This window comes from Mizuhopecten yessoensis, unplaced genomic scaffold, assembly GCF_002113885.1.
Source record: "Mizuhopecten yessoensis strain PY_sf001 unplaced genomic scaffold, ASM211388v2 scaffold8811, whole genome shotgun sequence".
NCBI classification, from domain to species: domain Eukaryota; kingdom Metazoa; phylum Mollusca; class Bivalvia; order Pectinida; family Pectinidae; genus Mizuhopecten; species Mizuhopecten yessoensis.
The window spans coordinates 1,411,725-1,423,729 of NW_018407733.1; the positions used below are offsets into that span (position 1 = coordinate 1,411,725).

The window sequence follows — 12,005 nt, forward strand, 5'->3', positions numbered from 1 at the left end:
AAATGCCATTTACGGTAGGAAACATACTGATGATGTCAGCAAAAACAACTGCATTCTTCTTCCAAGTAACGAAACTTCTTGTTTAACAATCTGCATTCATACCGTTATAATAACAAAAGTAGCGTTCTATCTGTATATTTATTTAGATTCCAAACACTATTGTTCCTTTGATTGAAACGAGTCCCTTATTTATTAGTGTAATTGGCATGTGTTATTTCGATTACGCGATGTTGGACGAACAGCACTAACGCAATCTTAGTCACTTGAACTATTCATTCTACCCTAGTCACGGTGTTTTTTGCAGCGTTTTGTCAAGCGTCATTTTGACTACTCTGATATAATTGTATAACCAACCTGCGTGAAACAATTTGTATTTAAAGCGCTATGAAGGCGAGTTTCATTCTGGTTGGGTCAAGTAATGATCATGGTACGTAAATGTCAATATGTTCCTACCGCTTAAGCTTAAAAATTACCAAACTGCACATATCATCTCGACAAATTGAGAATATCAGACGATTGCTATGTCAAATTCGCAACCTGCTTGTGGGAATTCTTTCTATCATTGAAATAAAATCACATGAACACGTTAACATAGCACGTGCAAGCTTCTCTGGTGTTTCTCTCGCAAGCGTTAATTTCACCCATATCTATCACAGAGGTTTCCAACACACGCTAATACACATTTATCTTAAATGTCAGAAAAATGTATTATAAACCTATTTCACATATATCTAATTAACCAGATTATAAACTTAACCCACTGAATAATTTTAATACAGTATCATAACGCAGTTTCTCCTCATATTGGAATTTGGTATAACACTAGCATTTTATTCGTACGAAAGGTATAACGGTACAAACAGAAATTCCGTTAATGTTCTTACAATTTTAATTCTTATAAAAAATCAATTGAACTATAGTTGAAGTGGTTTCATATGTTGTCTTTCCAAATATTTTTTTCAAGTACATCGTAAGTTACAAGCAATGATATGTAAAATAAACCACATTGTCAACACATCAAGACAAATCCGATGTAAAATTTGATACGTAAACACAACAACGGTTTAAGGTGAAGAGATATATAACGTAATGGAAGGACATCATTCAATCACCCAATTCCATGCAACAAGCACGGGACCTGTCAACCTGTCTAACGTAATATCTAGAAGGGTATGGAGATCAGTTATGTTCTTAAATCACAGTCAACAAACCTTTCATGATTGTAGGTCGTGTTTGCAGACCGATTCTTTCCCTACATAGATCAATGCATTAAAGAATAAATACTCCTTACATAATGCTCAGTCAACAGAACACATCGCCCAAGAAAATCTAATTTTACGTCAGGTATTTTGAGATGATACACCATGTTGATATCCTCCAAACATCACCCTTTTGTTTAAAAGTTTACTCATGATCTGCTGTTTAGTTAAATTAATTTTTACACTGTAAAAATAAAACTAAGATAAACATAAGACAGTCTTTTGAATTCATTTTACTCGAGTTGTATATTCCGTTCTGACGTTTATTTGTTTCGCTAGGTTGGAGAGTTTTTGTAGAGGATGATAAGTCGGTTTAGACTTCTGGTAGTTATCTCTGTGTAGCTTACCCAACTTCATCACGAAAAAGCAAAAAGCAAAAAGCAAACTAAATGCTGTAATATACTTAATTTATCAACATCAAATGCGGTTTAATGCTATAACTACGAACTTGAAATTGATATAAAACCATCCCGATGGCAGATTAAAAGGCTTTACTCTTTCCTTGATTACGCGGTATCTGCAAATTTAAAATTGTGCGGAAATTGATATTTTCAAGGCCATGCTCTAGTTATATCATATTCATAAATATTTTGACGTATATAGAGACTCTAAGAAGGCAAAATCACGATTATAAAGACGTATCATATAACATACTTGTTTAAGAATATAAAATTAAGAAATGACCGTGTAAAATGTCATATTCACGTTCTTGGAAACTGATGAAACCGATTTATATGGCAGCAATATAGTTTACATCAACTGAGACAAGTTCTAAATATTACCACAGAGGCATTGCAGAAGGACAACGTCGGAACTCAAAGACACACTCAAGTGGAATACATGGAAGACTTAACGGACTCTTACAAACAAAAATCTGAGGGTAAAAGCAGGTGCTCTCATAAGATTAAGTGTGAATAGCACCACAAATGACACTCAAGTAACAAATAACTTGTCCAGATGTTTTTTTCTCTACTCATATTACCACCGAACAAAACTTTTCATTGACTATGTTTCAAGATCATAAATTGAACCTTACACTGAACAAGAGGTGTCATATTCTTACTGGGAATATTAAAACAATCAGACATATTTAATGAATGCCATAAATGCTTATTTTTTATTAGTGTACACGCTACATTAGGCTCTAGAATATGTACCGAGTTCCACGTGTTCTGGAAACCCTTACTCTTATCATCTACATCTGCTGAAGGTCAGACAAATTGAACTTGAGAGTCTTGCTGAGTTTGATGGAAGGTCGCAAAAATGTTTGGTTCTATGGTGTTGCTGCGGTTGTATTTATTATTCCACACAAAGTATGAGTGTGTGGGGGTAATACGGCGCTTATCCAGCTAAATGCTGGGTGTAATCAACATATTAACGACAAAAAGGAATAGTATTTGAGCTAGTTTTACATAACTTCATGGAACGATTCTGATTAACAGTTCATAATTAAATAGTTTATAAACTGTTATCATTGGTAATGCACTAATTTGGCTATTGCTATTCAAATATTATATACTGATTTCGTTTATGGTTATTTGATGTTTTATAACAATGAGCATTTATCAAGATAAGAAAATAAAAAACATGTATATTTACTAGATTATGTTCATCAAAGCAGTATCCCTGATACATCAGCTTGGTGTCAGACCCTTGATAACTAAACGAGAACCACAGCGCCCACAGCATACATAATCTTATTCAATGAAATATAGTCTAAAATGAAAAAAAAGATGAAATTGTATACGTCTGTTTTGTGGCAGTTCCGACAATTTTCTATATCAGCAATTTTCTTTTCAACAGAATTTTAATTTAATCAGCTTCAATCCACACACCTGTTCGACATATATCATATCACTGCACATACTCTGCCAAAGAGATTAGCCACACATCGCCAGTTCTCCGAGCACGCAGCTAAATAACTAGACTACCTTTCTTTTTAAACGGTTTTATCAAACAAGACAGGATTTTCTTTGACACTCCGTGTCATCTTTAATGTTGTCTGCCTGTACGACAAACCTACTTTACGTACTTTGTGAACACAGGTAGACAAGTTCATTTGTCCTGTATTGATGTTGTACTACCTTTTGAATAGTGTTATATTCATTAATTGTTTGTTTTATGTCTTTGAGAGTATCGTATGTTGTAAATCCCATGTTGTATATATCTGAGTAGCTTGTCTGTCAACACTGCTTGTGTTTCGTGATAAAAATAGGGCATTAAAAAAACAAGCTTGCAAGTGAATATAAACCCTTCACTTAAGTATTAAACAAAGGTTCGTGATTTTTATTAGACAGTAACTTATTTACCAAAATATGAGCTATTTTTTCTGTTGACAGTAATTCATTCATCACAATTGATGCATTTTTCTCATACTGATGGTTTTCTGTTTATTGTAAAAGATATTTGTGTCTGAATTCGACAACAAATTTAACAGAATTGCTTGTGTTCTATTTTAACAATCACTTGCCAGTCAAAATGGTTCGCTCTATATTTTGACAGTAGCATATGCTTCAAAATATTTTGTATTTTATATTCTTCCAAAAGAGGGAGGCAATAACAATAAATCCATTGAAATTGGTTTTAAATATATAGATTTTTAAAGTAGGATTAGAGATTTTCTTTTTCTATATACGATGGACAGAAGTTCTCATTTTTCCAGTTAAATATGTTAATATTTCATAGAAAATATAATAAATTTGTGCTTACCTACGATATAAATTATTCCAATAAAATTAATGAGGGGAATTTCCAGTGCATTAAATTTCCTTTTCTTGCTCCTTTCCCCAGAATCACAGTAGCAGACGATAGCCGCCTTGGAAGCCCTATGGTAACAGTCGTTTGCGTAGCGCTCGTCCTGGTCGTTATTCCATGTTTTATATCTTATGTGTGAACCACTGTCTGAAATAGAGAAGAAAAACAAAACGTCAGAGGGGACGGCCTCTGAAAATCATTATTTCTATACAAGTCCCTTCGTTGGCTACGAAGAATTCTTCTGATTGGTTAATTGTGGAGAATGGACGAACAATTACTTAAGCACGAGTAGCTCACAAAAGTAATGTGTTAGCGAGGTGGGTGACTTACGTGAAAACTGAGAAGTTCGAAGAATGATTTTACGGATAGATAAATATGCTATCATAGACCATACCGATCGTCTCTGTTACTAGCTATAAGAGTATGTAGGGATCTGTTCAGACAGACACGCTAAGCTGCATACGTGTAAAACCATGAATGTTACGATAATCCAAATGGGACTGATTTGTGTCCACTGCTTCCTGTGAAAACTCGCTCTAAGAGCATGAAGATGTCGGTATTTAATCCATTATATGTACAGATTGCCGCGCATATCGACACATAATCCCACACAAATAATGACAATTCCACATCTAGTTATAAAAAACAGTTGTGGTCTATTCCACGTGAGAGTTAGGTTTTGGTTCCCAGGTCGGATGTTTTATACTTGTATGACTAACATGATTGAATCACTGACACTACTGTGGGACTACCGTAAAACACTTATATTTACAGTGATACGGGACTATCACCACGCACCACTTCACGATGTAATATCGACATGGCTAAAGCACCCAGCCTACACACATTTAAGCTATATACAGTAAACTATTCCGAATGTTCATAAAACGTATAATAAACTATTTTGCTCGAACCACTTCACAACATAATGTTCTACATACATATAACTACAAGTCGTCCTAATCTCAACACATATAACCACGTGCCCTGATGCGCACACAACATACTTGTATATATAAATCACTGTGAATCAATATTTATCAGATACATTACGTCTGAAACACTGTTATTGCGGCGGCGTCACTAGAAACTTACAACATATCCAGTTTTACGTTAACCCTTACCTTGATTTGCCCGTCAATGGGAGCTACGTTATCACCCACCTGTGTGTTATCTACGATACCTGACATGTGTGCTATATTTATTAGGACCGTAAGCACCTAGAATCTTAACCAGTAGTGATGGCAGTTTAAGTAGTCTGCATTGTAGATTTCAAATTTTAAGGTAGTAAAATAAAAATAAATCTATCCATCTCATAAAATTTGTTAAAGAATCCAAGCAGCATGAAGTGTTTTACTTGCCCTCGTGCGAACACGGGTACCCATCACTGTCGATAGAGCGTCATCGAACCGTGACCGGGATGACGGAAACCCATGTCTATCAATGAAACTGGAACAAGGGGATCTGTTGTAACCTAGGTAGGTACACCGTGAACCTACATCTGTAATAGGAAGGAAGGCGGTGGTAAAGCAAGAAAAGTGTTGGGTAATCACGTTCGGTATACTTTAAGTTAATATTTTTCTTTAAGTGTTACATTCCTTTAAATTATTGCTCTTTGGTCAAGTAGAGGGTTGTGAAAAGGTTGAATGCCAAGGAGGAAAAACATGAGAACGTCGAATTTCAAATAAGGATTTATTACAAGCGTTTCGATTGACCTGACACATGTTACAAACCTGCATAGTATCGCATGTAGTGTATCACACTTTGGTTCTGATAGAAGGCGCCTGTGTAAGTGTAACATAGGTATTTAAGACAATAGCAATAGAACCTGTATTGGACAATCGATACGTCATTGAAACAGTACCAAACATCAAACATTCTTTCTTAAATCTTAGTCCCTCTGTGGAAACTGATCAATAATCAGCTGCCAAAATAAAAGTTCAATATATATATTATCAAAGCAAATCATCAATTAAGCATATCATACTTTATATCAAAGCAAACATTACTTTCTTCTAATTCAGGTGTACAGATCTAGCATTAATCATAAAAAAAAGATGACTCCAAAACAAGCCACAAGTATATTGTTGAAGATCGCGTATACCCTTAAAGCATGAAAATCACTGGTATGATACTCAATGTAGAAAAAGAAAAGAAATCATAGTTTAAATATTTAATCAGACTTTCTCCTTAAGGGAGGTAAGCTCTAACCCAAATAACAGGGTAAGGTACATGCATCGTTAGGAAGGTAGGTCTAGCTCACATTACAGATGAACCGAGTACGGTAACACGCATCCATAGTTAATCTATAAAACTTATTACAGGTACAATGTGTCAGTTAGCATATATCCTTTGGTCATGAGTTTCGTTCTTTTATTTATTATTATTCAATATAGTATTTTAAACAACATAGACGGTTGAAAAGATCGTTCACGTTTTTCAAAAACGCAACTTCAACTTAGGATACGTTAATTTGTACGTTATATTGAAGACTGTGACTGATTTCGACAATATTCGCACTACTTCCAGAAGTACAAGCTGGGAATGTGTAGGAGAAACTCAAAGACTTTGTTTGTTAGTGTGATTACGTGAAATTCCCCAACAGAGACCCAAACAAGTCACGTTTTTTGTTAATACAGTGTATATTACAGTACACTTTATTATGGTACATGCACATATCCAAACAATGCCTAAATTATCCATTGGATACTTTGTGAATCCGTGTGAATGATGTTGCGTGATATGCTTAACTCAAGGACATTAGTATATTCTGCTTATAACGAAAAGAAAGTAATAAAAAAGTAAAGTGCACACTGGACGAGTTTAAAAGAGGAATCTAATGTGTTAATTCTGACAGCAATATTATGTTTTTCCGCCACGCGGACCCTACTGAACAGACAGCACAGATTATCTGTGACAGAAGTCCTAATTACTGCACATGTACATACATTGACAGACGACTACATAATGGTAGCTTGGGGGTATACAATCACTGCTTTGTCATTCCCTAACGTTAAAGTGAGATTTTACTATTCCCTAATATCATATAATTTGAGGCACTCTTATTGTTAAATTGTTTTTTTGTATCTAAAAATAACACTGTTTCAGTTATTCAAATGTTATAACTGATCAGTTCATAACTTTGTTGAAATATATAATCTAAAGACAGGTGTAGGTTCAAATCAATTTGAAACACTCCTCAGAAAATTATGATATTTGTAAGCACATTTTAACAATGAGTTTCTAATAAGAATTTAAAACATGATTTTAAAAAAGTGAGTTCATCTATTAGCACAGTGCATAACTGTATTACCATATACATACTAGAACTTGAAAGTGTTATTTCAATTTTGATAATCAATTAATCATTTAGTTAAAATCAATTGATATCAATCAATAGAATTAAATCTATATATTTTAACACTTATTATGGAAATAGCATAATTTCGAGCATTCGCTGGTAATACCTACAGGCATAGGCAGAATAAAACCTAACAAGAACACATCGAAATTGTTAGACCGATGTTATCTATTCCTATCTTATTGAAATGTCATATTACAATTATCAAATTGATATATCACGGGTATTACAAAGTCATGTCCAACATTACAGTGATCATGTTACTGCTACTAGGATGGAGTATGTCCTAACGGCTACATAGAGAGCAGCTAAGTCGTAACACACCTAGTGGAAGGGGCTATCTACAATCCCAGTCACATCAAATCAAAGAGCATCATAATTCAATACAGTCGCCTTGTTATATCAATGTGCAATAATGTGCAGTATTTTTTAATTCTTTCAAATAACATTATTCCTAAGTGTCCAGTATTTGTCTCTGATACAAAACCACATCCTGTTCGATTTATGATCTGCAGATAGCTTACAGTATAAACTTGTTAATATGTGTCCAGGAAAACTTTAACAGTCTAGTGATGTTTAGGAAGAAATGTACAAAGGACTTCAGTGAAACTGGGCACTGCATCGAGGTTCTGCAATACGTTTAACTACAGCCACATCGTCATTAGGTATCGACAGAATTGCTGACATTTGAATCGTACGTTCAGTACGTACCAAGAGCACCTGTTGGTGGAAGTTCAAGTTTTGGTCTTTGTTTTTGAGTGAAGTGAAATAAAGAATGAATTAGTTGTTACATTTGGATGCATTACGTGGTATGCTTTACACATACATATGCACTGTATGAACCAAGTGTAATCATTTAGTTTCGTTAATGACCGATGATGACGTGATGATGTGCAGAGAATACCACAGGCACGTTGGATCTGATTATATACATATAGGATATCAAATGAGTTTTTATTTCATATGAAATTATATGAAACGAGTCTCAGGAGTTTTAATTTTTGCGAGCCTTGGCGAGCAAAAATTACAACTTCGAGACGAGTTTCATAAAAGCTCATATGAAATGAAAACAAATTTAGGATCCTTTTTATCACATAACTCAGAAAACTTACATTTTGACAGGTTTTAAAGCCAAAATGTAGAGGGCTTTATCAAACGGAGACAGCCATTTTGTTGCGCCATTCTCAATTTATGACGTCACGTGAGTGTCCATATTATGACGTCACAATCGATTTCTGACTGGCATAGCCAATAAAAAACGCCCAAGGGTATATTTCACTAGTGACATACATGTATGTAAAAATATTACACGGGCGAATTCACTGGATAACAGGCCGATTATGTGATAAAAATTACATGTACTTCAACTTTACCAACGTTAGCGATGTCATACAGAAGGACTGCTGTAGCTGACCCGGAGTTAACATTCCTATAGCGATGTGAGAGATGTAACCATCCTACCGCAAGTGCATTACTTCCTGGTTCATATCACTACCACATTATTATATAGCTTCTCAAAAGTGTTACTGTTTATTTATCGTAATAACACGAGTGTAGGGAAATGCCTAGCTGTATCTCACTGGAGAAGCAGTGCTCTTTCAACAGCTGTTCATAAGAAAAGAACTTTATGTTTATGGTAGATTTTTAAGTGCTGGATTCACTTTTGAAATGTTTAGAGAATTAATAAGATTTTACTTAGACCATTAAGATAAGTAAATTCAATCTTGGTGCTGCCTTTTTTAACTATAAATTGTTTCATGAGTAGTCGAGATATTTTGATATTTCGACGATATTGCCTACATTAAAGAATCTCTGAAGAATACTTATACTAGACTTATTTTCTAGTGTCAGACTAGTTCCCGGTATTTATGTCAATTTTTTACAATGTATTCATTGAGTGAATGTTGAATGATACAAATATAAACATCGTATTTCAGTGTAATGGTATTGAAATATAATTTTTCGCGCACTCCCCAGACACTCCGCACCTAATCTAAGGCTGCCGTCTCCAACAACAACTGCTTGCACGTCTATATATCTATGCATATAACTTGTAAAGATTTTATGTTATCCAATCTGCATCAACAGATATAGTGGCAGTGCTTTTAAAGTGTATTTCGGATGCAGGTTTATAGTACATATATATATAAAAAAGCCACCTATCAGGTTTATACTACATATATATATATAACAAAGCCATCTATCAGGTTTATAGAACATATATATATAACAAAGCCACCTATCAGGTTTAAAGTACATATATATATAAAACAAAGCCACCTATCAGGTTTATAGTACATATATATATATATAACAAAGCCATCTATCAGGTTTATAGAACATGTATATATAACAAAGCCACCTATCAGGTTTAAAGTACATATATATATAAAACAAAGCCCCCTATCAGGTTTATAGTACATATATATATAAAAAAGCCACCTATCAGGTTTATAGTACACATATATATATAACAAAGCCACCTATCAGGTTTATACTACATATATATATAAAGCCACCTACCAGGTTTATGGTACATATATATATATATAACAAAGCCACCTATCAGGTTTATAGTATATATATATAACAAAGCTACCTATCAGGTTTATTTTACATATATATATATATAACAAAGCCACCTACCAGGTTTATAGTACATATATATATATAACAAAGCCACCTATCAGGTTTATAGTACATATATATATATAAAAGCCACCTATCAGGTTTATAGTACATAATTATATATATAACAAAGCCACATTTCTAAATTGTTGTTGCTTCTTTTGTGGCAGGCATTTGGCACCGAATCTCATATGTTTGGCCGAGACAGTCATGAAAAACATGAAGAATTCGGTCACAGTGCTCCCCAATAACGCTTTACGAGAGGAACACATGTACTACGGATACCGGTAGTGCATCCACCGGTTATAACAGAAAGATAAAGCGGGAACCTAAAGGGAGGATGTAATCCCAGACATAGCTACTATACTAGATGATTGGAGATAGACTAAGAAACCCTCAGTTAAACATGTGTTGCGTTCTAAAATATACGGTAACGTTTTTAATGCTAGTTTTTTAACATTAGCTAACAGCATTGCTCTTCGTCGTTTTATATGAAAACGGATATGTAAGTTCAAAGTGGCAGGTGTACAGTGATTATAAGTTATTGGAAATCACTGATCCATCCCCCACCACCTTCAAAAATTGAAGCGTTGCAATATGCCCAGCTCTTCTTATCCAATTCATTATAAGATATATGTGAAAGTACCGACACCATTTGTCCTTATAGTTATCTTAAGATGCTGTGCAAATCTTCCTCCAACATGCAGCGCTTTGTGGAACCGTGTCATATCTCACAGTTCAGGCTGCAGAGTTAAACTGTAATTAAATGGTTTAATTATACTGTGGTCCAAACCCCTTCAGGTTTCGGAAAATAATAGGCATAGACATTGCATGTGAGTGTGCGAGACGAATAATGCTGGGTCCCTGCAGAATGAGGCGTTCTTATGTAGCCTTTGCTTAGGGGACATTGACGAAACTAGAACTGACCTGCTGCCCTCACTTCAACACTAGAAATCTGTATCGTCTCGTTTCCCACCTCCCTATTCTGGGTTTTTTGGTGGTTTCTCCCTAAGACGTTAAACCCCAAACAAGTTTAAAAAATACTGGTATTCAGATTACTTCACCAGAAACCTAACTTAAGAGAGATTCAGTATGTGGTATAATGATGGGAATGAGTGTTCTTTGGTGCATATGATAAAAGTTCACCTCAGGCTGTTGAAAGCGCTTTTGGAACCAAAATAAACAATGAACAACATACTCGTGAAAGTGTAGCGTTGTTGTATGTCCCTAGTGTTATGTCCTTGTGAACTCTAATGTGTGGTGTGCACAATACATCTTATCACCTGTATCTGCTTATAAAGCACCTGTGTCATTTTATCTAACGTGTGATAAATAAATAAACAGTGGGTGACTTGCTGCACTTTTAACAAAAGTATACGTACCTTCATCTTGTCTGAACTATCCAGATTCCATACACTACACACGTGTATTACACATTACAATTGTGGGTGAAGTATGTAAATCTATGCCAGGTGCCCATTAGGCAGAAAAACATTATCTTATTTCCTGATGAAGAGATAAGCGAGTTAAAAGAAGACGTCACTGATATGAACACATATCAACACCTGTAACTATAGATATTTGTGACTGCACCCTAGACTTGGATTTTGTTTATAAACCTCAAATTTCATTTCAATTTAGTTTAAAATTCCAATTAGAATTAACTAGGTACAGGACAGGGCTGTACAGTGTGACGATTGACATGACCGAATTGTACAGTGTGACGATAACAGGACGGAACTGTACATTGTGACGATTACAGGATGGGACTGTACATTGTGACGATTACAGAACGAGACTATACATTGTGACGACTACAGGACGAGACTGTACATTGTAACGATTACAGGACGGAACTGTGCATTGTGACGATTACAGGATGGGACTGTACAGTATTACGATAACCGAACGGGACTATGCATTGTGACGATTGCAGGACGGCACTGTGCATGGTGACGATTACAGGATGGGACTGTACAGTATTACGATAACAGAACGGGACT

At 35.0% G+C, this 12,005-nt stretch overlaps 1 protein-coding gene across 1 annotated transcript in view; it reads right to left on the reverse strand.

Annotated features, from left to right (window-relative positions):
- LOC110456584 (collagen alpha-1(I) chain-like) overlaps window positions 1-12,005 on the reverse strand; it is a 154,721-nt gene that overhangs the window by 77,643 nt on the left and 65,073 nt on the right. The window contains exon 2 of the mRNA XM_021507404.1: window positions 3,969-4,160. The gene's annotated coding sequence lies outside the window, so the exon portion shown is untranslated. The remainder of the gene's footprint in view (window positions 1-3,968; window positions 4,161-12,005) is intronic.